This window comes from Lactuca serriola, chromosome 9 (genome assembly GCF_051521515.1).
Source record: "Lactuca serriola cultivar US96UC23 chromosome 9, Lser_US96UC23_V15, whole genome shotgun sequence".
NCBI lineage: Eukaryota > Viridiplantae > Streptophyta > Magnoliopsida > Asterales > Asteraceae > Lactuca > Lactuca serriola.
In genome coordinates, this window is record NC_136416.1 from 41,499,587 (window position 1) to 41,526,780 (window position 27,194).

General features: G+C 38.7%; 2 pseudogenes; both read right to left on the minus strand.

Annotated features, from left to right (window-relative positions):
* Positions 1 to 8,994: 8,994 nt before the first annotated feature.
* LOC145077389 (5S ribosomal RNA) lies at positions 8,995 to 9,122 on the minus strand (annotated as a pseudogene).
* A 188-nt stretch (positions 9,123 to 9,310) lies between these two features.
* On the minus strand, positions 9,311 to 9,428 carry LOC145077380 (5S ribosomal RNA; annotated as a pseudogene).
* Positions 9,429 to 27,194: the final 17,766 nt, after the last annotated feature.

Consider the following 27,194-nt stretch of genomic DNA (forward strand, 5'->3'; position numbering starts at 1 on the left):
ATCAAGGAAAGTACAGGTCATTGCATACATGATCTCTCCTAGCTACAAGCTAAGCATATGAGACTTGAATTATGTCAGCTATCTCTTCATCAGTACTCAGACTTTGAGTCTTTCTCAACTTGATAGTACTATGAATAGGCAAGTCCCCTTTCTTTAAATTTTTTATACTTAGATGCTTCAGTATTTTATCCAAATATGTAATCTAGCTATGACCAACAATACAATTCTTTCTATCTTGATGAATCCTTATTCCTATAGTATAGGACGCTTCCCTTAGATCCTTCATAGAGAAACATTTTCCAAGCCAAGACTTAACTTCTTGCTAAGTTGGAATGTTGTTTTCGTATAAGGAATATGTCATCAACATATAAAACTAGGAAAGTCACTATATACTCCCACTAGCATTGATATATACACATGATTCATCTTCACTTCTAGAGAACCCAAGCTCTTTGACTTTCTCATGGAAGCAAAGATTCCAACTACGAGATGTTTGTTTCAATCCATAAATGGATTTCTCAAGCTTACGGACTCGATCAGGAAACCCGGCATGTACAAAACCCTCTGGCCGACTCATGTAGACGTCCTCAGATAACTTTCCATTAATAAAAGTAGTTTTAACATCCATCTGCCAAATTTCATAATCATGGAATGCAGCTATCAGAAGCATAATCCTAATAAACTTTATCTTAGCTACTGGAGAGAAGGTCTCTTCTTAGTCAATTCATTTGGTTTGAGTAAATCCCTTCGCAATGAACCTACATTTATAGGTGTATACTTTCCCATCCATGTCAGTCTTTTTATTGAAGATCCATTTGCACCCTACTTTCTTTCGACCAGGTACATGATTAACCAAGTTTCATACTTGGTTATCAAACATGGACTAAATCTCACTATCCATTACCTCCTTCCATTTAGCAGTCTCAGGGCCTATCATAGCTTCCTTGTAGTTAGTACTTTCATCCAAATTTACTAGTGTTCTATCACTAATAAATGTATCACCATCTGACATAATATGCAAACCATTGAATGTAGGTGCCATGCTAGCCCGACTGGAACGAAAAAGAGGTAATGAGTTGTCAACTAGCTCAATTGGAACTTTTTTCTCATGTTGAGTGCTAGTGTTGTTTGAGGTTCCTTCATTGTATGAATCCTGAATTTCTTCAAGATCAATAGCACTCCCACTTTCCTCTTTGAATATGAGCTCTCTCTCGTGAAAGACTCATCTTCGAGCTACGAAGACCATGTTCTCACTAGGTCTGTAAAAGAAGTATCTAAATGAATTTTATGGGTAGCCAATGAAATAACACTTCTCGGCTTTGGGTTCAAGTTTTTCATGCGTCTCTCGTCTCACGAGTGCTTCAAAACCTCAAAACTTGATATGTGCGAGCGAGGGAGCCTTCCCTATCCATATTTCATGAGGTGTTTTGGCAGCCTTCTTTGTTGGAACAAGATTCACAATATGGTGGCTATCTCTAAGGTATACTCCCCTAAATGAATAGGAATAGAATATCGAATCATCATGGAACAAAGCATATCTAGTAAGGTTTGATTACGCCTCTCATCTACACCATTAAGTTGTGGTGTCTTGCGAAGTCAGTTATGACACGATTCCACATTCCTTGATATAGTCATGGAAAATACTTAGATACTTACCACCTCTATTAGATTTTAGCATCTTTATCTTCCTACCTAATTCAATCTCGACTTCGTGCTTAAACTCTTTGAACTTTTCAAAGGTTTCTGATTTATGTTTAATTAAGTAGATATAAGAATATTGTTGTATTAGGTGTCTAAGTTCATAACTATTTCTGGAATGTACTTGACCCGGTTAGCATGGTCCATTTTGGGTTGCATGACATTGCAACACTTGGATAGACTAAATGAGAGAAAGGACACTTATGGTTTATTAATATATTATAAGTTCTAATATATTAATAATATTATTTAATCAGTTTTGATCAACAATTAATTTATAATTAATTTGGTGATCAAAAGGAGATTAATTAAATATATGAGGTTGATTGTGCAAATCATCAATTCTTTTATAGTGGGCTAATGATCCATGGTTTATTGAATTGGGCTAAACCCATAAGGTGCTCCATGGATAGTCCATGGAGGTTATAAACCCATGGATCATGGAATATGAAAAGCCATGTCAATTAGGGTTTACATGGTGTAACCCTACTTGTGACACAACTAAAAAAGGACCCCATGGCTAGCAAAATCGACACTATTATGTGTAGAACAAGAGGGCTAGCCGATTTTGAGTGATAGTGTACTTCTCTCAAAGTTATTCCAAGAGTTGTGGTATTTTGTGAAACATTTGAGGCATCACACTTGAGGTGCTAGGCTCACAAGGTTCTCAAGGAATCCAAGCAGCAAGAAAGGTATGTTCTTCTACTAGCTTTTATGGTTCAGGTTCCCCATGCCATGCTAGTTCGGTTAAGAACCTTGGAAATCAAATTTGCATGTATGTTAGTAAAAAATAGATCCAAGGTTTCTAGGGTTGCATGTACACCATAGGAGTGTTAGTATGCTCAAAACCCTTCAGTGGTATTAGAGCCTAGGCTTGTTTTCTTGATACTTGATGCAAACTTGTTCTTCAAAAACAAGAATCTGTCAAGACTGGAAAACTCGACGAGTTCAGGAGTTTATGCATGAACTCGACGAGTTTCTTATAGAACTCGATGAGTCGTTTTTCTTCCAGTTTGTAGTTTTTCGAGTTTTGCTGCTAGAAATGGACTAGAAACATTACCCTAAACTGTTTTGGTCTTATAAAACTTGTTTTAGATGGTGTAATGGTTATGTTAATCCATTTACAATGGCTATTATCAAGATTTCAAGTTTTGTAGGTGTTATTTATGATTCTTGAAATTTTTGATATGGATGTTCATACACTTATGAGTTTAGAAGATCATAGGAATTCCTTGCAAATAGCTTGTTAGTTTAATTTTTGATCTTGATATGTTTTAATGGAATCCATAGTTTGTCCTCAAGTTATGGATTACCAAAAGTCTTCATTTTAAAGTCCATTAATGAACACATAGGTTAAATAAAATGAAGTGTCTTTAATTTTAATAAACCATTAACTCATAAGTTATGAAGTTGAAAAGTTTTGAAAGTTACAAAACTTGCCCTCAAGTTTTGGAACATGTAAAGTCACTTTAAAATACTTTAGTTCCAACCCCTAGAATATTAAAAGTTAAAATTCAACACTTATACTTTATAATATTATAAGTTAATAATATATATATGTATAAGAACAAGTCGTTTTACCGTTAGTAGGACTCATTCATAAAGCCGGTCTATAAGGGGGGGTATAAGGTTGCTGCCTATAAAATGGAAGCTTAATAGGTGTCCACTCTCACCCACCACTTCCTTGAATGGTGGAGAGTCGTTAGCCGAACGGGTAGGACAATGAATTTAATCCTCATTAAAAGTATGATGGTTATAAAGTAACTAAATGTTCTTATAAATTCCAAATATTAGTTACTTTAGGAAAATGTGAATATGGTGCTAACCCATGAAATTACACTTTGCACTTTGCTTAAGTCATTAGTGGAGCATGTGTGGTTAACCAGCACACTAACCTGGATTTAATAAGGTAGGAAAAGGGTGGCTTAAGGTTTATCATGGATCGGTGGAGCGTATATGGTTAACTGGCACATCGGTTAGGTGATAAACATTAAGAGTACCAAGTAATTTGCATGGTTAATTCACACCTTGTTCTGTGATCCTCGTCATCCCAGTCACAAAATTTGAAGGGCACATTCGAGATTGAAACATGCCATTGAAAAGTTCAATGAAACTCAAAAGAATCTAGGAATTTCAAAACCAATTAAAACCTAATTATACATTTCGTTTTTATGGTGGAAATTGGTGAATCGTCATTCACCTACCTTTAAATAGTTTATAGCTTGGATTACGGCACCCTCTTCTAAGTTATAAAATATTGTGTTGGGTCCTAGCCTTAATATTACATTTGGGTATCTTATTATGGACTATCTTTATATCTAATCTAAACTTGTCCTTCTTCCTTTTTAGATGTCTTCTAACAATGTTGTTTCTGGCTCAAACCCTACCGGTTCCTTCTCTCTCATGAACCTTTGTGGGAGAGTCATCTTCGATGGTTCCAAATTTATGGATTGGATCCGGAACATCAGGATGTTCACTCGTTATGAGGACAAGGAATATGTCCTCGACAAGGAGCTTAAGGAAATTGATGAGTCATCTGCTACTCTTGAGGAGATTGTTGAATTCCAGGCACATGAGAGAGATGTCACTAAGGTGGCATGTATCATGTTGGCCACAATGATAGCCGAGCTCCAAAAGTCCTATGAGGACTTCTATCCTTTTGAAATGCACTAGGAATTGATGGAAAGATACCATCAGAGTACACGTCAAGAGAGGTATGAAATTATCTCCTCCATGATAACAACCCGGATGAAGGATGGTGAACCCATCACGGGCCACATGCAGAAAATGCAAAGGTATGTGGATAGTTTGCTGAAATTGAATGTGAACTTCCCCGAGGAGTTGGCAATTGACATCATTTTGCACTCCTTACCTTCGTGTTATGATCAATTCCGAATGACATATCACATGAACAAGGAGGAGTTACACTCAGCAAACTTCAAGGACTTTTGAAGACCGCTGAAAGTGGTTTTAAAAGTAAATCGATTGTTACCACTCCTACTCCTACCGCAGCCCCTGTCTTGGCAATCGGGAAAGGTAAAGGGAAGAAGAGGAAGAGCCCTTCGAAGGGTACCAAGGGAAAGTCCCTTGATGGCTCATCTTCAAGTGGAACCAAAAGAGGTTCTGTCACTCCTTCTGCCAACCCTAAATAGGCTGAATGCTTCTATTGCCATGAAAAGTCGCACTGGAAGCGAAACTGCCCAAAGTACCTGCAAGATGTTAAGGATGGGAAAGTGAAACCCAACCATGCATGTACTTACACTATATTGTCTAATAATTCACACCATTCTAATTCTTGGGTCCTTGATACTGGTTGTCGTATTCACATATGTTCTGATTTGCAGGGACTAAGAAGAAGTGGGAATGTGGAGCATGGGAAAATAAACTTAATCATGGGGAATAGGAAAGCTTCACCTGTCACCAAGATTGAAGTTTATTCTTTATTGCTAAGTAGTGGGTTAACATTAGATTTGAATAAATGTTGTTACTCGTCTGAAATGGCGAGAAATATTATTTCCTTTCATGGTTTGTACAAACAAGGGTTTACCTTTTCGTTTGATAATAAATGTGGTGGTATTAATGCTTTCTTTAATAATGTTCTTTATTTTAAAGCATTACCTTGTGATGGTGTGTATGAAACTGTGTCGGTTGTTGATAACCTAAATATTATGTGTTGTGTATTGATTCTTCCACTAGCTTGGATAAATCATCGTTATGGCATTGTCGTCTTGGACATGTGAGCAAGAAATGTATAGGCCAACTCCAAAAGGATGGATTCTTGGAGTCATTTGACCTAAAGTCGTGTGATAGTTGTGAATCTGGTTTACTTGGAAAAATGAAAAAATCACCCTTCACTGGTTCTTGTGCTAGGGGCGAGGGTTTGTTGGACCTCATACATACTGATGTGTGTGGACCCTTAAAAACCACCACAAAGGATGCTAACCGCTTCTATATGACTTTTACTAATGATTATAGTAGATATGGATACGTCTACTTAATCAAGCATAAGTTAGAAACCTTTGAAAAGTTCAAGGAGTTTAAACAGGAAGTGGAGAATCAGTTGGGCAAGAACATTAAGATGCTTCGATTCGATAGAGGTGGTGAGTATCTTAGTACAGAGTTCCTTGACTATCTTAAGGAATGTGGGATTGTCTCACAATTGACACCTCCCAAGACACCACAACTTAATTGTGTGGTTGAGAGGCGTAATCAAACCTTGTTGGATATGGCTCGTTCCATGATGAGTCGAGCTTCGCTACCAATCTCATTTTGGGGGTATGCCTTAGAGGCTGCCGCCCATATTCTTAATCCAGTCCCTACCAAAAAGGTTGTCAAAACACCTCACAAGATGTGAATTGGAAAAGCTCCCAATCTGGACCACATCAAGATTTGGGGTTGCGAGGCTTTTTTAAGGCGCGAGACTCACGATAAGCTTGAACCTCGAAGTAAGAGGTGTATTTTCATCGGCTACCCGCAAAAATCCTTTGGTTACCTCTTATACAGACCTAGTGATAATGTGGTCTTTTTAGCAAGGAGAGGAGTCTTTTGTGAGAGAGAGTTCATAAGCCAAGGAAACAATAGGAGGCAAATTGACCTTGAAGAAATTCAAGAGTCAAGTGGTGAAGGAACCTCAAACCCTAGCAATCAACCTGAGGAGGAAACTCCTGTTGATCCGATAGACGTGGCTGTACCTATAAGGCATTCCACGAGAGTTAGGAATGCACCTGAGCATTACTATGGTTTCCATATTACTGCAGAAGGTGATACACTTATCAGTGACAATACACTAGTAAGTCTGGATGAACCTAACAACTACTCCGAAGCCATGGCAGGTCCTGAGGCTTCTAAATGGAAAGAGGCTATGGACAACAAGATACAATCCATGTATGACAATCAAGTTTGGAACTTGGTTTACAATGCACCAGGTCGTAAGACAGTCGGGTGCAAATGGATATTCAAGAAGAAGACCAACATGCATGGTAATGTACACACTTATAAGGCGCGACTGGTTGCAAACGGCTTTTCTCAAACTCTGGGAGTTGATTATGATGAGACCTTTTCACCAGTAGCAAATATCAAGTCTATTAGGGTTATGTTAGCAATTGCTGCATTTCATGACTATGAAATATGGAAAATGGATGTCAAACCCGCTTTCCTTAATGGAACGTTGGTTGAGGATGTTTACATGAGTCAGCTAGAGGTTTTTGTCAGTACAGAGTAACCTAATAGAGTGTGTAAGCTTGAGAAATCCATCTATGGAATGAAACAAGCACCTCACATATGGAATCTTTGTTTCAATGAGAAAGTCAATGAGTTTGGCTTTCCGAGGAGCGAAGATGAATCTTGTGTATATGTCAAGGCTTGTGGGAGTATAGTTAGCTTTTTGGTATTGTATGTGGATGGCATACTACTCATAGGAAATGACATCCCAACTCTGTAGGAAGTGAAGTCCTGGCTTGGGAAGTGTTTCGCTATAAAGGACCTTAGAGAAGGTGTTTATATCCTAGGGATAAGGATTTTGAGAGACACGAGTAAGAGACTAATTGGACTTAGTCAAGGTACCTACTTGGATAAGGTGCTCAATAGGTTCACCATGCAGAATTCCAAGAAAGGAGAATTACCGATGCTGAGTAACGTCGGATTGAGTAAGACTCAGAGCCCGAGTATAGAGGCTGAGATTATAGAGATGAGTCGAGTATCGTATGCTTCCACTTTAGGCTCGATCATGTATGTTATGACTTGTACTCGTGATAATGTGGCCTTTGCGTTGAGCATGGTCAGCAGATATCAGGGGAATCCTAGCAAGGCTCACTGGAATGAGGTAAATAACATTCTCAAGTACCTGCGGAGGACTAAGGACTGGGTCCTTACCCTCGGTGGAAGTGATGAGTTAAGATTAGTAGGGTATAGTGATGCTAGCTTCCAGACTGATAGGGATAATTTCCGGACTCAGCCAGGCTGGGTATTTACCTTAAACGGAGGAGCAATTACTTGGAAAAGTTCCAAGCAGGAGACAGTGGTTGATTCAACTTGCGAATCAGAGTATATAGCAGCAAGCGAGGCGGCAAAGGAGGATATATGGATAAAGAACTTCATTGGAGACCTTGGAGTTGTACCAGCTATAAAGGAGCCTATGGAGATTTTCTGTGATAGTGAAAGTGCAGTTGCCTTAGCCAAGGAACCAAGGGACACGGAAGATCCAGAAACATCGACAGAAAATACGATTTCATCAGGCATCGAATAGAAGAAGTTTCCTCGTGGCAAAGCGGGTATCATTGGATGATAACCCAGCAGATCCCCTCATGAAGGGACTGGGTAGGGTTAAGCATCTTCAGCATGCAAGGTCCATAGGGCTAAAGGATGATATTAGTTTTAGAAATTAGATAGCTTTGAAATGTGTAAAGTGTAATTGACATTTGATGATAAATAAAAGTTGTTGTTTATTTATAAGTAAAGTGTTGCTATTTTCTGTCAATCGTTTACTATCATTTCATTTTGCATGTTTTGACTTCCAGAATAATTATGTTTTGGTATATCATATTATTCAAATTCTCCACAGTCGGTCATATGTTCGAAGTAGATATGAATCAAGACTGTGATGAAGTTTTCTTGTAGATGTCTAAGGTGTTGGACATAGCTAGAGTTTCTACAACACTCATGAGTGCTCATACGTTCTGAGTATTGGATTCAACCCATGCTCACTTGTATCACTTCATGGAATTTATCTTGAGTGATCATGAGATGGTAATATCATATAAGTCTTCAAACCTAGAGATATGAGTTGTTGACTATGAGTTGGTTATACATTGATTGTACGAAAATGCATTGGTAACTCGATGTTATAAAACATGCCTTTGTGTATGATTCAACAAGTAGTAGAACAAGCATTTGAGTCAAAGTTTATCTGTTCCTTCTTGGATTAGAGGCGATATCTGGTCCCCTCGATGATTTTGTGTTGACATACGTACCGGGACCGGTCAGAACTAAATTGATATGTTCGATTAAGCTCTATGTCAAACAAATCGAAAATCAGGAAACAAACTGCTAGACAATAAGTAAGACATTGTTCCATGTATTTGTCCGGCTGATATCTAGAACAAAGGATTATATGATCACTTATCTTAAATGATGTATCATCATCATCTCAGTTCCACGAGACCTTGAAAGAGCTACGATTACTGATCGGTTCCTGAAGTCATTCTTACAGTTATAGTTATTAGACTTATCCAAGTGGGAGACTGTTGGATTAGGTGTAACATCCCCCTCGGGCACGTATCAGAATATTGTCCGCTTTGGGCCACTCGGCACGAGGACTTCCCAGGGGGTCACCCATCCTGGTACTACCCCCGCCCGAGCATGCTTAACTGCAGAGTTCTTATGGGATCTGTTGCCCTCACGGCTTTAAAACACGTTGTGACAAGGAAGGTATCCACACCCCTTTATAAGGAAATGTTTCGTTCTCCTTCCAAGCCGATGTGGGATCAGATCTAACCCACTTTCACCCCCCATTATAGGGTTCGACGTCCCCGTCGAACACATCGACCCGTGCCCTAGCTCTGATACCATTTGTAACATCCCCCTCGGGCACGTATCACAATATTATCCGCTTTGGGCCACTCGGCACGAGGACTTCCCAGGGGGTCACCCATCCTGGTACTACCCCCGCCCGAGCACGCTTAACTGCAGAGTTCTTATGGGATCTGCTGTCCTCGCGACTTTAAAACGCGTTGTGACAAGGAAGGTATCCACACCCCTTTATAAGGAAATGTTTCGTTCTCCTTCCAAGCCAATGTGGGATCAGATCTAACCCACAAACTGTGACATCCCCAATTTCACGGCCAGAAAAGACCGATTTGTTTATGCTTTGTTTTATAAATCAGAGTGATCGTTTAAAGAAAACGGTTGCGGAATTTGTTCCCAAAATAAGATATGATAAAAACTTATCAAAACATTTCTCAAGGAGAATGTATTTTCATTAAATAATAAAACCTCGGGATGTCATGTTCCGATACAGACCAAAAGCATAAACAATATAAAATAGACCTTACAACAGTTATTTATAACTACTGATCTATAATCCAAAACCTCTCGTCGAGTCCACCAACTTATACTCTAGTGTCATTACCTGTAATGCAAAGAAAACTGAGTGGGTCGGGCTTGGGAGCCTGGTGAGCATATAGGGTTTTCAACCCACAATAATACAATTATTATATTCAGTTATCAAACAACCAACCCAAATACCCATCCCCATATCTACTTTATTTTCTCAAGGGTTTACCCTAAGAATCCACTATCCTTCATTCATTCATTCCTAAGGATTTACCTCAGGAATTGGCATGAAGTCCATTGCTGCCAAAGTTTATCTATCAGGTACTAAATCCATAGTTATCAGGCGCTAACTCCATAGTCGCCGGGGTTTACTCAAGCGACGCTAACTCCATAGTCACCAAGGTTCACTTAACAGGCACGAAGTCACATCGTCACCAAGGTTTACTCAATAGGCGCTAACTCCATAGTCACCAAGGTTTATACAATAGGCGCTAACTCCATAGTCACCAAGGTTTATACGATAGGCGCTAACTCCATAATCACCAAGATTTATACGATAGGCGCTAACTCCATAGTCACCAAGATTTATATGATAGGCGTTAACTCCATAGTCACCAAGATTTATACGATAGGTGCTAACTCCATAGTCACCAAGGTTTATCTAACAGTAGGCGCTAACTCCATAGTCACCAAGGTTTATCTAACAATAGGTGCTAACTCCATAGTCACCAAGGTTTATACAATAGGCGCTAACTCCATAGTCACCAACTATCCCATCTACCCATGTTCTACCCAACATTTTCGTAGATATAAATACTTACACAATTTAAATCATTTAACACTTGTATAAAACTTCAATTCCATGCCCATTTCAAATAGACAAATAATATATAACACATAGCACGTATTTCATAGCTAATACTTTATATTTATGTCTTAGAAGAAAGTAACCACACACTGACACATATAAACAACAATATATATATACACATAGCACGTATTTTATAAAATACTTCATATCTATGTGTAAGATGAAAGTGACTATACACTCACTTGATCAGAAGATGATCGGACAGCACTACGACTTGCAGAAGTAGTAATCCTTAGCAGATCTGGAAGATCTCCACAAAAATCGAACTTCTCGCGGGCAGAGCTTCGGCTCGGGAACCGCACTTCTCGGGATCTTCGGGATCGCGGGACTTGCCTCGGGGCTCGAGAACAATACCGGGGCTTCGGGGTATTTCTGGCACGCAAATCGATGCAAAACGGGAGAGAGAAGAGAGAAAATAGCAACCTTAAACGTCTGGCCCTTCAAATCTATTTATAGGGCAAATTTGGCCCCTTGCCACGTCGTGGCAACCTTGTTCCACGTTGTGGGCTTGGTCGTCACTGCATGCGTCATCCCAAGTTGCATCTGGGGGCCTTCCGGAGGTGTCAGGACACTTGCCACGTCGTGGTCTCTGACAGTTTTGGGGTTTCGCGCCCCGAACTTCAGAAATTCATAACTTTCGCATACGAACTCCGTTTTCGATGTTCTTTATATCGCCGCGAAGGTGAGATTATGCTCTACAACTCTCGTTTAGACTCCATTGGCTAATTTTGACTTTATTTTTAATATATTATAAGTATATTACTTATATATTATCTTTAGTAGGCCGGGACAGGAAAACTCCGTTCGAAATTCATAACTCCTTCATCTGAACTCCGATTCCGTCCGTCTTTCCGTCGTTGCACTACTATCGATGAGATCTTCAATTCTCATTTATATCAATAAGGATATATATCTATCTACCTTAAATTCACTATCTACGTCGCGCTGGGTCGCGTTGGGTCGTGCCGGTTCTGTCGTGAAACTTCGACATGTCATAACTTCTTCGTTATAACTCGGATTTTGGCGTTCTTTATATGCACAGAAACCTTGTGACATATACTACAACTTGGTTAAGATTAATCCTTCTAGATAATCTTCCATCAAAAAGTCATTTTTGATGCTTAACGTCTCTAAATTGACTAGCCCTGATCTACGGGCGTTACAATTATCTCCCCCTTAGGATGATTACGTCCCGGAATCATCAACGAAACAGGATTCGTATAATGACTCCATACATTATCTCTCCATCCTAAGTAATAACCTTGATGCTCAATCCTGCATCTGCTCTTCGTACTATCTTGGACTTTCAATCATAACCTTCGAGTTACAAAATAAGTCCTTATTGCGAACTCCTTCTTCTTCTTAAGATAAATACATTCCTTTATCCATTGTAACAGACTGATGGGTCGTGTTCTAAAGAGCTCTCATCATATGATGATACGCTTAGACTCAAGTCTCTTAGAGTCAAATTCCAGAATGGAATATACCTTCCTTCATATTCTAATGTGATATAATCACATTTCAGCATGTGGCACTTCTACCTGCAAACCTCTTTTAACAACGAGCACGACACTGTCAATCGCATTAACTTCAACCTTCTGACTTAAGTCAGATGTTACATCTAACTTGGTCCTCTAAACCACGTAACATACTCCTCGTAGTCGGACTCAATTTGATATGACCACTAGGGTCAGGATATCAATCATCTTACTAGTCACTACCGAAACAAGGGTAATGACACACTTGAACAAAACGAAATCAATTACTAGCTTCTTGGTAACCTTGTGACTTTCCCTGATCCAAGTGTGAGTCCTGTGCTTCCGGTAGTATATGCATCTACTACCTTTCACACCTACTCATATTCGTCCCAAGTATTGTCCCGCAGTCAACCAAGTCACCAAACAAGAAAATCACAAAACAATTTAACACGTACGAATGTGTCCAAATAATCATAAACAATTTCCCTAGACTCTACTAGGACTTCTTCATTGCTCAATATTCAATCATTAACTCTACTTCAACTCGATTGGTGATGGAAATAGCAGATGATAAAACAACTTCAAGAATTTCATCAATCGTTCCATCATCCTGCCAATCGAAAGTGTACTTCAGACGTACCGTACTCCTCTAAATGTTCCGTTATTTTATCCAACATAAACTAAAGGCAAGATACCACTCTTACGATATCTTCCGATAGGTGTCATTCACTATCATAAGCCTTTTCCTCCATTTACTCAATTCTCTACGAGTCTTTACCAAAACGTTTTGTACACCCAAGCAGACGTTCGGTGTATCAGACGAGAATTTAAGATAAAAAAGCTTTATTTACGATAGATGTATAAATCTCCTTATCACTCCGAAACGTTTACATGCTAGTTCTAATATCGTAGTCGTACGCTTAGAATCCTAAACACATAAGGTTTCCAGATCTGGTCGGCAACAGACCATAAATCCGAACAAATAACATCATATATGGCAAACATATAACATTTAGCACATAAAAGCATTTTAGGCAGCTTCCTAAAATATACTAGTGCTCGTGTCTAAAATACGGTAGACACTCATCTCACAATCATCGCTTAGCATTCTAAGTTTAAGTCTAGAAATTTCCTACAAATTCCTAGTTCGCTTAAACTAATGCTCTGATACCAACTGTGACATCCCGAATTTCACGGCCAGAAAAGACCGATTTGTTTATGCTTTGTTTTATAAATCAGAGTGATCGTTTAAAGAAAACGGTTGCGGAATTTGTTCCCAAAATAAGATATGATAAAAACTTATCAAAACATTTCTCAAGGAGAATGTATTTTCATTAAATAATAAAACCTCGGGATGTCATGTTCCGATACAGACCAAAAGCATAAACAATATAAAATAGACCTTACAACAGTTATTTATAACTACTGATCTATAATCCAAAACCTCTCGTCAAGTCCACCAACTTATACTCTTGTGTCATTACCTGTAATGCAAAGAAAACTGAGTGGGTCGGGCTTGGGAGCCTGGTGAGCATATAGGGTTTTCAACCCACAATAATACAATTATTATATTCAATTATCAAACAACCAACCCAAATACCCATCCCCATATCTACTTTATTTTCTCAAGGGTTTACCCTAAGAATCCACTATCCTTCATTCATTCATTCCTAAGGATTTACCTAAGAAATTGGCACGAAGTCCATTGTTGCCAAAGTTTATCTATCAGGTACTGAATCCATAGTTATCAGGCGCTAACTCCATAGTCGCCGGGGTTTACTTAACAGGCACGAAGTCACATCGTCACCAAGGTTTACTCAATAGGCGCTAACTCCATAGTCACCAAGGTTTATACAATAGGCACTAACTCCATAGTCACCAAGGTTTATACGATAGGCGCTAACTCCATAGTCACCAAGATTTATACGATAGGCGCTAAGTCCATAGTCACCAAGATTTATACGATAGGCGCTAACTCCATAGTCACCAAGATTTATACGATAGGCACTAACCCCATAGTCACCAAGGTTTATCTAACAGTAGGCGCTAACTCCATAGTCACCAAGGTTTATCTAACAATAGGCGCTAACTCCATAGTCACAAAGGTTTATACAATAGGCGCTAACTCCATAGTCACCAACTATCCCATCTACCCATGTTCTACCCAACATTTTCGTTGATATAAACACTTACACAGTTTAAATCATTTAACACTTGTATAAAACTTCAATTCCATGCCCATTTCAAATAGACAAATAATATATAACACATAGCACGTATTTCATAGCTAATACTTTATATTTATGTGTTAGAAGAAAGTAACCACACACTGACACATATAAACAACAGTATATATACACATAGCACGTATTTTATAAAATACTTCATATCTATGTGTAAGATGAAAGTGACTATACACTCACTTGATCAGAAGATGATCGGACAGCACTACGACTTGCAGAAGTAGTAATCCTCAGCAGATCTGGAAGATCTCCACAAAAATCGAACTTCTCGCGGGCAGAGCTTCGGCTCGGGAACCGCACTTCTCGGGATCTTCGGGATCTCGGGACTTGCCTCGGGGATCGAGAACAATACCGGGGTTTCAAGGTATTTCTGGCACGCAAATCGATGCAAAACGGGAGAGAGAAGAGAGAAAATAGCAACCCTAAACGGCTGGCCCTTCAAATCTATTTATAGGGCAAATTTGGCCCCTTGCCACGTCGTGGCATCCTTGTTCCACGTCGTGGGCTTGGTCGTCACTGCATGCGTCATCCCAAGTTGCATCTGGGGGCCTTCCGGAGGTGTCAGGACACTTGCCACGTCGTGGTCTCTGACAGTTTTGGGGTTTCGCGCCCCGAACTTCAGAAATTCATAACTTTCCCATACGAACTCTGTTTTCGATGTTCTTTATATCGCCGCGAAGGTGAGATTATGCTCTACAACTCTCGTTTAGACTCCATTGTCTAATTTTGACTTTATTTTTAATATATTATAAGTATATTACTTATATATTATCTTTAGTAGGCCGGGACAGGAAAACTCCGTTCGAAATTCATAACTCCTTCATCTGAACTCCGATTCCGTCCGTCTTTCCGTCGTTGCACTACTATCGATGAGATCTTCAATTCTATTTTTTATCACTATGGATATATATCTATCTACCTTAAATTCACTATCTACGCCGCGTTGGGTCGCGTTGGGTCGTGCCGGTTCTGTCGTGAAACTTCGACAGGTCATAACTTCTTCGTTATAACTCAGATTTTGGCGTTCTTTATATGCACGGAAACCTTGTGACATATACTACAACTTGGTTAAGATTAATCCTTCTAGATAATCTTCCATCAATAAGTGGTTTAGATCTGATCCCACATCGGCTTGGAAGGAGAACGAAACATTTCCTTATAAAGGGGTATGGATACCTTCCTTGTAACAACGCGTTTTAAAGCTGTGAGGGCAGCAGATCCCATAAGAACTCTGTAGTTAAGCGTGCTCGGGCGGGAGTAGTACCAGGATGGGTGACCCCCTGGGAAGTCCTCGTGCCGAATGGCCCAAAGCGGACAATATTGTGATACGTGCCAGAGGGGGATGTTACAAATGGTATCAGAGCCAGGGCATGGGTCAATGTGTTCGCCGGGGACGTCGAACCCTATAATGGGGGGTGAAAGTGGGTTAGATCTGATCCCACATCGGCTTGGAAGGAGAACGAAACATTTCCTTATAAAGGGGTGTGGATACCTTCCTTGTAACAACGCGTTTTAAAGCCGTGAGGGCAGCAGATCCCATAAGAACTCTGCAGTTAAGCGTGCTCGGGCGGGAGTAGTACCAGGATGGGTGAACCCCTGGGAAGTCCTCGTGCCGAATGGCCCAAAGCGGACAATATTGTGATACGTGCCAGAGGGGGATGTTACATTAGGTGTCTAACTTCATAACTATTTCTAGAATGTACTTGACCCGGTTAGCATGGTCCATTTTGGGTTGCATGGCATTGCAACACTTGGATAGACTAAATAAGAGAAAGGACACTTACGGTTTATTAATATATTATAAGTTCTAATATATTAATAATATTATTTAATTAGTTTTGATCAAGAATTAATTTAGAATTAATTTGGTGATCAAAAGGAGACTAATTAAATATATGGGGTTAATTGTGCAAATCATCCATTCTTTAATGATCCATCGTTTATTGAATTGAGCTAAAACCCATAACGTGCTCCATGGATAGTCCATGGAGGTTATAAACCCATGGATCATGGAATATGAAAAGCCATGCCAATTAGAGTTTACATGGTGTAACCCTACTTGTGACACAACTATAAAAGGACCCCATGGCTAGAAAAATCGGCACTACTATGTGTAGAAAGAGAGGGCTAGCCAATTCTGAGTGATAGTGTACTTCTCTCAAACTTATTCCAAGAGTTGTGGTGTTGTGTGAAACATTTGAGGCATCACACTTAAGGTGCTAGGCTCACAAGGTTATCAAGGAATCCAAGCAACAAGAAAGGTATGTTCTTCTACTAGCTTTTATGGTTCATGTTCCCCATGCCATGCTAGTTAGGTTACGAACCTTGGAAAATCAAATTTGCATGATTTTGTTATATTTACCAAGAGACAAGATTTAAGCGCAAGTTCTGCTCGGCTCAAAATCTGTTGGAGTTGGGGAATAAGTTTTTGACATTGACGAAAGGTAGCATGTCAGTTGATGAGTACACCAATAACTTCACCGATAAGATGGAGTTTGCCTTGCGTATCGTTCTAGACGAGCTGACAAAGGTGGATCGGTATGCGAAGGGACTTCCATGGGAGTACGAGGTGCCAGTACGTCAGGCACTTACTCTAGAGGCAGCTATCTGGGCTGCCAAGTCTGTGGAGAACATGATCAAGGGGAGAACCACCGACAAGGTTGATGTTGGTGAGAAAAGAAAGTTTGAGGGAACATCTGGTTCCGGTAAGAAAGGAAAATTTTCGAAATCTGATTCGAAAAGGTTTGGAGGAAAAGGAGGCGAAGCAAAGTGGTGTGATAAGTGTAAGAAAAAGCACTTTGGGAAATGTAGCGAGGATGTGACCTGCTACAAGTGTGGAAAGGTTGGACATTTTGCCAATGAATGTCCGAACAACAAAAGGATGTGTTTTGGGTGTAATGAAGAGGGGCACATTTTGAAGGACTGTCCGAGGAAGAAGGAGGCAGCAAAGCCTAACATTCCACCAAAGCCAAAGGCGAGAGCATTCCAGATGACACTGGAAGCTGCGAAGGATGAAGCTGATGTCGCTTCAGGTACCTTTCTCGTAAACGAATTACCTGCTCATATATTGTTTGATTCTGGAGCCAACTACTCCTTTATTTCGCATGAGTTTGGTAGAAAGCTAGCTTTGCCTATTGATAGACTAGATAATGCTTTATTAGTCGAAGTAGCTAGTGGCAAGTTTGTACCTGTTAGCCATCGCATGAAAAGCGTCTTGATCGACCTTAATGGGAATAAGTTTCACGAGGCGTTATTGCCTATCGAACTTAATGGTTTCGACATCGTCTTGGGAATGGATTGGCTTAGCGCCAATGATGCCGAAATTTTATGCAAGAAAAAGATAGTTAAAGTAAACCCTCTTGGAAAAGATTCGTTTATGGTGTATGGGGACAAACGGCGAGTGAATTCTAGGATCATTTCTCTAATGAAAGCCAGAAAGTGTTTGACCAAGGGATGTACATCATATTTAGCATTTGTGATTGATGCTAAGAAGGAAAAGAAGGTGATGCAGAGCATTCCAGTGGTGTGTGATTTTCCGGAAGTGTTCCCCGAGGATCTTCCTGGAGTACCACCTGATAGACAAGTGGAGTTCAGAATAGACTTGTTACCAGGAACCACGCCAATAGCAAAAGCACCTTATCGATTAGCACCGACGGAGATGAAGGAGTTAATGATGCAACTTCAGGAGTTGTTGGACAAAGGTTTCATTAGACCTAGTTCATCGCCCTGGGGAGCTCCGGTGTTATTTGTAAAGAAGAAAGATGGAAGTATGAGAATGTGCATCGATTACAGAGAGCTGAACAAGGCAACAATAAAGAATAGATATCTGTTGCCGAGGATTGATGACCTGTTTGATCAATTGCAAGGTTCGAGCTATTTCTCGAAGATCGATCTTAGGTCAGGATATCATCAGCTAAAGGTAAGAGAGCAAGATATTGAGAAGATTGCATTCAGAACTAGATATGGACACTACGAGTTCTTGGTTATGTCGTTTGGACTAACCAATGCTCCAGCAGCGTTCATGGATTTGATGAATAGGGTTTGTAATCCTTTCCTTGATAAATCCGTGATAGTGTTCATAGACGACATTCTGATCTACTCGAAAAGCCAGGAGGAGCATGGCAGACACTTGCGAGAAGTGTTAGAAGTTTTGAAGGAGGAGAAGCTTTATGCAAAGTTCTCCAAATGTGATTTTTGGATTCGTGAGTTCCAATTCTTGGGTCACGTGGTCAACCAAGAAGGGATAATGGTTGATCCAGCAAAGATCGAAGCTGTGACGAAGTGGGAACAACCGAAAAGTCCCACAGAGATTCGAAGCTTTTTAGGATTAGCCGGATATTACCGAAGGTTTATCCAAGGTTTTTCTTCGATTGCTACTCCATTAACAGCTTTGACCCACAAAGGAGCTACTTATGCTTGGAGTGATAAGCATAAAGAAGCATTCGAGAAGCTAAAGAAGAAGCTATGCGAGGCACCGATACTTTCTCTACCCGATGGAGTTGAAGACTTCGCTGTTTATAGCGATGCGTCTGGTGTTGGATTGGGTTGTGTTTTGACCCAAAGAGAAAAGGTGATAGCATATGCGTATCGACAGCTGAAAGAGCACGAAAAGAATTACCCGACTCATGATTTGGAGTTGGCAGCGGTAGTTTTCGCTCTGAAAATATGGAGGCATTACCTCTATGGCACGAAGTGCAAACTTTTTACTGATCATAAGAGTCTCCAATATCTCTTTAATCAGAAAGAATTGAATATGAGGCAACGACGCTGGCTAGAATTACTTAAAGACTACGACTGCGAGATACTTTACCACCCCGGTAAAGCTAATGTTGTTGCTGATGCTCTCAGTCGGAAGGTCAATCTTGAAAGGAAGAGGCCAAGAGCGTTGAGAATTGAAGTTGTCTCGACTATTGTGGAAAGTATAAAGAAAGCTCAAGAGGAAGCTTCTGAGAAAAATGACCGAAAGGAGGAACGTTTGGGTAAAACGTTGGTGTTTGGTACTAACGGTCATGGACTGAAGGTATTCCAAGATCATATTTGGGTACCTAAGTCAGGAGGAATTAGGGATCTTCTGATGGAAGAAGCTCACAAAACCATGTACTCAATTCATCCGGGTAGCACTAAAATGTATAGGGACCTGAAACCCTACTACTGGTGGCCGACGATGAAGCTTGATGTTGCAAAGTATGTGGCCGAGTGTGTGACTTGTGCGAGAGTAAAGACACAACATCAGAAACCTTACGGGAGTTTAGAACCATTGCCTGTGCCTATGGGTAAGTGGGAAGACATTGCTATGGATTTTGTCACTAAACTGCCCAGAACAAAGAATGGTCACGACATGATTTGGGTGGTCGTTGATCGATTCACTAAGAGTGCGCATTTCATAGCGGCCAGGGAGAAATGGTCTATGGAAAAGCTTGCGAATTCTTACGTGAAGGAAATTGTGAGGCTTCACGGTGTTCCGTTAACGATTGTATCGGATCGTGATAGTCGTTTCACCTCAAGGTTTTGGAAAAGTCTACAAGAGGAAATGGGTACCAAGTTACGTTTAAGCACAGCTTACCATCCGCAGACTGATGGTCAGAGTGAAAGAACAATACAAACACTTGAAGATATGCTGAGAGCATGTACCTTGGAATTCCTAGGTAATTGGGATGAACATTTACCGTTGGTAGAATTTTCCTATAATAATAGTTTTCACTTGATCATTAAGATGGCACCTTTTCAAGCTTTGTATGGACAGAAGTGTCGTACGCCGTCTTGTTGGCTTGAGGCTGGGGAAAAGCAGTTTATGGGACCGGAGATGGTTCATCAAACTGCTGAAAAGTTGAAAATAATTAGGGAAAGAATGTTAGCAGCTCAAGATCGTCAAAAGAGCTATGCTGACAAGAAGCGAAGACCGATGACTTTTGAGGTTGGAGATTCGGTTTTGCTTAAAGTCTCACCGTGGAAGGGGCTTATAAGATTTGGTAAAAGGGGAAAGTTGAGTCCAAGGTTTATTGGACCGTTTAAAGTCCTTCAGAGGGTTGGGAATCAAGCTTACAAGCTCGAATTACCCGAAGAACTGAATGGAATTCACAACACCTTTCATGTGTGTTATTTGAGGAAGTTCACGGGAGAAGTTCCCGATATAATTCCAATTTCTGAATTGAGAATTGACGAGAACAAAAGGTTGATTGAAGAACCAGAGGCAATTGTTGACCGAAAGACTAAGAAGTTGCGACGCAAAATGGTTGGGTTAGTGCTTGTCCGATGGAAACACACGAATGGGCCGAATCTCACCTGGGAGACGGAGAGTGACATATTGAGTCGCTATCCGCATTTGTTTGTTGATGTGTGATTCCGGGGACGGAATCATTCTAAGGTGGAGAGAATTGTAACGCCTGTGTTTCCGGGCTTGCCATTTGTAGCAATATAATAGTCTAGGTTAACCTTTGTAACCCGTTTTGAAATAATAAGATTGTATTATTTGAGTATTATGTGTTTTGTGCTTAATTGCTTAATTATGTGGTTTGATTAATTAAGAATAAAAATAAGCGTCAAAATTTAAGTGTAAAATAAACTTAATATCTTTGGTTAATGTTGTAGTAGTTGAAACGAGGTTTCCGAATATATATAGAACGCCCAAATCTGACTTCGTATGAGGAAGTTATGATTTATCGAAGTTCCAGCTTAGCGGTATACAGCCTGAAATACTCGATTTGAGATCGAGCGGTTGTTAGCCGAAGCAATCTAAATGAGAATCGAAGATCTCATTGTTGGTATCGAAGCGATAAAAAGTTAGGCGAGAACGGACGTCAAACGAAGAAGTTATGAATTTATAACGAAAGTTTCTGTCCCGGCCTATTAAAAATAATTAATAAAAATAAAGTCAAAATTAGCCGACGGAGTCTAAACGAAAGTCGTAGAGCGTGGTCTCACCTTTCCGTGGATATAAAGAACGTCGAAAACGGAGTTCGTAAGAAGAAGTTATGAATTTCCGAAGTTTATTAATCATTTAGTAATTAAATTTAAATCAAAATCGGAGGTATTATCCGAAGGCGAGTCACCGGTGTGATCCGGAGTACGCCCCGCGTACGAGGTTACGCTACCGCGTAATCAGCATAGTGTCGACACTTCGGATGACGCATGCAGTGACGATTTCGGAAGCAGTACGCCCCGCGTACTCCGAGGCTCCAGCCTCTATAAAAGGGATCCGAAGGCAGCCGAGAGTTTTGTTCATTTTCTCTCTTCTCTCTCCCGTTTTGCATCGATTTGCGTGCCAGAAGTACTCCAAAGCCCCGGTAATATTCCCAAGTCCCGAAGCAAGTCCCGAGATCCCGAAGATCCCGAGAAGTGCGGTTCCTGAGTCGAAGCTCTGCCCGCGAGAAGTTCGATTTTTGTGAAGATCTTCCAGATCTGCTGTGGATTACTACTTCTATAAGCCGTAGTGCTGTCCGATCATCTTCTGATCAAGTGAGTGTGTAGTTATTTTCTTCCAAATACAATAATACGAAGTATTATATATAAAATACGTGCTATGTGTATATATTTGGTTGTGTTATGTGTGAATGAGTATTCACTCTCTTCTATCTTATAGATCTGCTTATTTCTTTATGAGATATGTGTTATGTGTGTGTGCCTCATCTGTTATGTGATATATGTGTTGATTAAAGCATGCTATACAGGTTTTCTTTAAACTATGTATATAAATGTATATTTTTATCTACTAATATGTTGGGTAGAACATGGGTAGACAGTTGGTGTGTAATAAACAGATGAGAGGCCTCGTTGTTGTTTGATTGAGTCATCTAGCGGAGTTTAGATGACGACCACTGGCTATTCTAGACAGTCTTGTGGAAACATTAGCAGGTTCGCCACCTGTAGGTGTTAATGAACTTGGGTGTTCATTCGCTGTACTCCATCCCCCTCATGGTTGCCTTATTTGACTTATATTGCTGAGGTACCCCCAAAGCATGTGTTGTCGCCCCGATGAAATATTCTTAGATTAGGTCCCTTATGTTAGTTGTTTTAGGGACATTAAAGTGAGAATAACGGGAATGGGTAATTGGGTTATTGTTGGTTGGTGAAAATTAAATATGATATTTATTGTGGGTTGAAAACCCTATATGCTCACCAGGCTCCCAAGCCTGACCCACTCAGTTTTAAATTGTATTACAGGTAGTGGCGGAAGGGCATGAAATGGATGAACCATCAAGTTGTTTTGTTTACAAGTCTGCATATGTTTATATTTGTTATATGACTTGTAATGTATTCGTTTATGTTTATTGGTCTGTATCGGAACATGACACCCCGAGTTTTGATTATAATGAAAATACATTTCTTTTATGAAATGCTTCGGTAAACAATGTTTTATCATGTTTTGTTTTTGGGAACAAATTCCGCAACTCTTTCAAATCAAAAGGATTTACTCTGAAAATATTTAAAAGCATAAATGAAAATCGGTCTTTTCTGGCACTTGTGTGTGTAATGGGATGGAAGAAATCAAGGAACCCTGAAAGGGTTTATATAGGTGAGTAAGGAAGCTTAAATAAGGCAAGTATCCTTAGATTACCCTTATCCCGTTTCTTACTCCCTAAGGCTCCTAGAAACTAAATGAAGCCTCTAAAACCGTCCCCCTACATGGGAAGGTTCTGTAGTCCTTCAATGCTCAACTTTTAAAAGTTTTCACCTTCAGTCCCTATATTTATTCAATTACTCTAATTAATCACAAAATTAATGAAAATTAATTTTTGATTAATTCTTAATTAATAAACATAATTTTTAATTTATATATATATATATATATATATATCATATAATATATTAATAAATTATTTATTTTGATTTATAATTAATTTATTAATCATATAATAAATTAATAAAATCATCATTTATCTCCAAAAATCATTCTATTCAGTTACTAGTTATGAGGCAACTCAAAAATGACTTTGCTCATAATTCAAAATATACCAATTTAGTTATTGGCTTAGACACCCTAATCTAACACCTATACCAACGACAAGTCGTCAGTAAAAAGTCACCGGCATACCCTCGTTGTTGGACGTCAAAAAAGTCGTCGAGATATGTACTCCGTATAACTACAACACGTCATCGGCACATGGTCTGTCGGGATTGATTATCGAAAAAAATAAAGTTTTATTACTTGTACCGACAACATGTCATCGGTATAGGTCAACTCTATACCAACAACATGTCAACCCTATAGCAACGACATTTTCATCTGAAAAAAGTTATAACTGTTTTTATTGTTTGAACTATATCGATGACATGTCGTCAATATGGGTCAAAACCGTTTTCATAGTTAAGACCTATATCGACGACTTGTCATCGGTCGAGCCTTTTCTTTTAATATTTTTCACGGATTCTCTAATTACTACACTTGTCTTTTTAAACAAACCCATACAATATAAAGCATAATTTCATAACAGACTACTAAATAAACATAACAAACCCATATAGTTCAAATTCAAGACATAAATTCAATGGAAAATAACATAAATGTCATACGAAGTATCTAGGGTTGGTCCATTTAGTCCCTAAAGTATTTTCATTGCTTTATGAGGGCATAAACTAGTTCTTGTCGAGTCTATTAGGTCCTTTAGGAAGAATTGAAGGGGTATATCATTTACCCCTTGCCACATAAGCATTTCTTACGACCCTATTTCCCTTGACCCAGGTATGTGATAAATCATCTTCCCTTCATTCTTCAATTACCAAGAAATTGGATCTTACACAAATCTACCACTACATTTTCCTATTTTTTCCCTCCCTCTCGTTCCTCATCCTTGACAAACTACCAAAGTCACTGATCACCACAAACTCTTGGCATGGTGCTGAGGATGTAGGCAGTGATTTCTATGTGATTTGTCCATTGATGGATGTAGCAGTGGTTGAACCTTTTTGGTTTTACAACATATATGTATCTCTTTAAGAGATTCATGAGGTATTCACTCGGGTATTTCCTTACAAGCCAAAGTATCAATCATCCTCTTCATCTAGGAATTTAGGGCTCCCTAATTTGACAAGTCAATCCCAGTTACAGTTTTCAACAAGGGCATCCAAACACAGCTATGAAGTCGGTCTGCTAATAGGAATGAAGGATTCAGGTAGTTCAGAAAGGAGAATGGATTTGGAAATGGAAGAGGAGGGAAGGATTCAGGTAGTTCAAGAAGGAGTAGGCGATTTTTGTGGTGAAAAAGAGACAAAAAATCAAAGAATAGTTTTGTGTTACATATATTTAACTGATTATATTATTTCTTGTTGAGATCTGATATGGAGATTAAGTACCTGATTATGTTTTTGATGATCTTGACAGTCGTGGATTCGCAACGGTAACACATGGGATCATTTCAGGAAGTGTGAAGGTAAGTGAAGATGTAATGATGCAAAAAGGAGGTGATGACTCAAAGAAATCGAGTACTACAATCCAGAGGTACAAACCTATGTGAACAGATGTTGAAGCACAAAACTCGTGGATAGTAAAGCAAACTCATTGAAATTCATCTCCGGAAAGGAGAATGAATTTGGAAATGGAAGAGGACGGAAGGATTCGCGTAGTTAAAGAGGGAGTTGACGATTTGATGGTGAAGTAGATAGAAGAAATGAAAGATTTTCTCATGATAAAACAAGAGAGGATGATGGGTTTGTGTTTGGATCCGGTAACAAAGAAATTGTAAAAATGTGACGTTGACTTTCTAATGGATGATGTGGAAAAAATAGCTGACTTGACATTTAAAGTGGCTAAAATAAATTATGGTGACTAAAAAAGCACGTTGTCTCCTACCTTATGCCCCTATAAAGCAACAAAAATACTTTAAGGACTAAATTGACCAACCCTAGAAACTTTATAGGGAATTTATGTCATTTCCCTAAATTCTATTACATACCAAAATGAGATATAACAAAATAATAACAAATCTTCAACAAAAATTGTTCAAAATGACACAAAAGATTAATCATCATCACCTTCTTTCATCTTCTCAGTTTCATCGGTCTCGTTGGTTTGTACATGAGTATGTTTGAGAAACATATCAGGGTTAAATTGAAATTTTAGCATTGGTGGTGGTCGGTAGTTAGGAATTGAGGCTGCCAATGAGTCATTATATCCTTTATTCATTTGTTGCAAGTATTCTTGGCCTTTTTGGGTTAATGCAATAAATTGAGAATCACTCATATTTTGGGGTTAGGATTAGGAGAGGTGGAACGGGTTGATTTGCAAATAAATTATTGTTTGGTGGTTTCCTTCCAACACCATGAGTATCTTCGTGTCTCTTCCAAAAGGAACGAATGAGACCTTCAGCCTCATTTACATCTTCGTCCTCTGCCACCTCTTCTTACATTTTCCTATACTCATATGCTAAAATAAAGGAAAAAATAAACATACATTAATTATAACAAATAACTCAATTAAAACACTAAAATAATAATAATAATATACCTTAAACAAAAAAGTATAATAATAACACATTTAAACAATGTATTAATTTTGTTTATTACTTACCTAATAGTTTTCAACTTGACGCGTACACTAGCCCGAGCCTTCCTTGAAGCACATTTTTCTCCAACCCTAAATATGTTGTGGCTTCTATCCTTCTTCTTCCTATAATAAGCCAAATACAATTAATATATTTATATAAGAGTTCAAAAAAATTGTGTAATAAAAATAAATTTTATTACCTCCATATGGCGTCTTTGAACATTTGAAGTACAACCACGACCATTTGTATTATGAAGTAGTGACCTACAACCTTTATTTGTTACTGACTTATGCATATAAGTCGGTGTTAAAAACAATTCATCAATTAATTCATTCCAATTTTTGGCTTCCCAACTAGGCGATGGATAACTTTTGCATTTTACACGTTCCTATATCCAACAACATTATCAAAAATGAGATTTAGATCATGCTTTTGTTCTTTATATGCTTTTGGAAGTCGACTTAGATACCCGATTGATCGGCTTCCCATAAATATGTACCCCGAAATCTATTAATATAAAAATGGGCTTGTAAAAAACATAATTGATTACTAAAAGAAATATTCAAAAAGTGTAAAATTGAATACATATAAAAAGTATTGTATACTTACATCTAACTCATGATATACAATTTCTTTGTTATAGACGGGATCATCCTTCCAAGATGGATAATGATGTGGTGCCCTTGATGCCACATGAGTTGAAATCAACCTAACAAACAATTTCAAGTATTTCCCTATGAATTGGAAGGTCTCCCCGATGGTATCAATCTTCACGGGTAATGGCTTTTAATCATTTTTCCTATGCTCTTCATAAAGATTTAAGTTTCTTCCTCTATCATGCTCGTTCTTTAGGTTTGTTAAATTGACACATAAAAGTGGAAATTTATAAATTTATAACTTTAAAAATATATCCAATACTTAATAATTTCATGTAACTTACAAGATTCGCAACCCAATGTTATCATGTGTGCGCTCTTATATGGAGGTCTTTCCCCGCCATCTCTTTTATGTCCCATCATGGAATGTGTTGCAATATATTTAACAATTATTATAAAAACTCAAATATATAATAAACGTAATTTAAACAAAACTTATAAGCAATATTTGAAAATTTAACAAATATTATAAGCAATTAGAATATATATATATATATATATATATATATATATATATATATATATATATATATATAATAACTGTAACATATTGTCAATTAGAATCATCACTAGAACAATATACATGGACAACATCATCATTATTGTCATCATTTTTGTTATTTATTTCTTCTTAATTATCTTAAGAATGTATCACCACTACCAACATCATCATTAGTGAAATCGTCATTGTTTATAGTAAGATCAACATTCCTCATAGC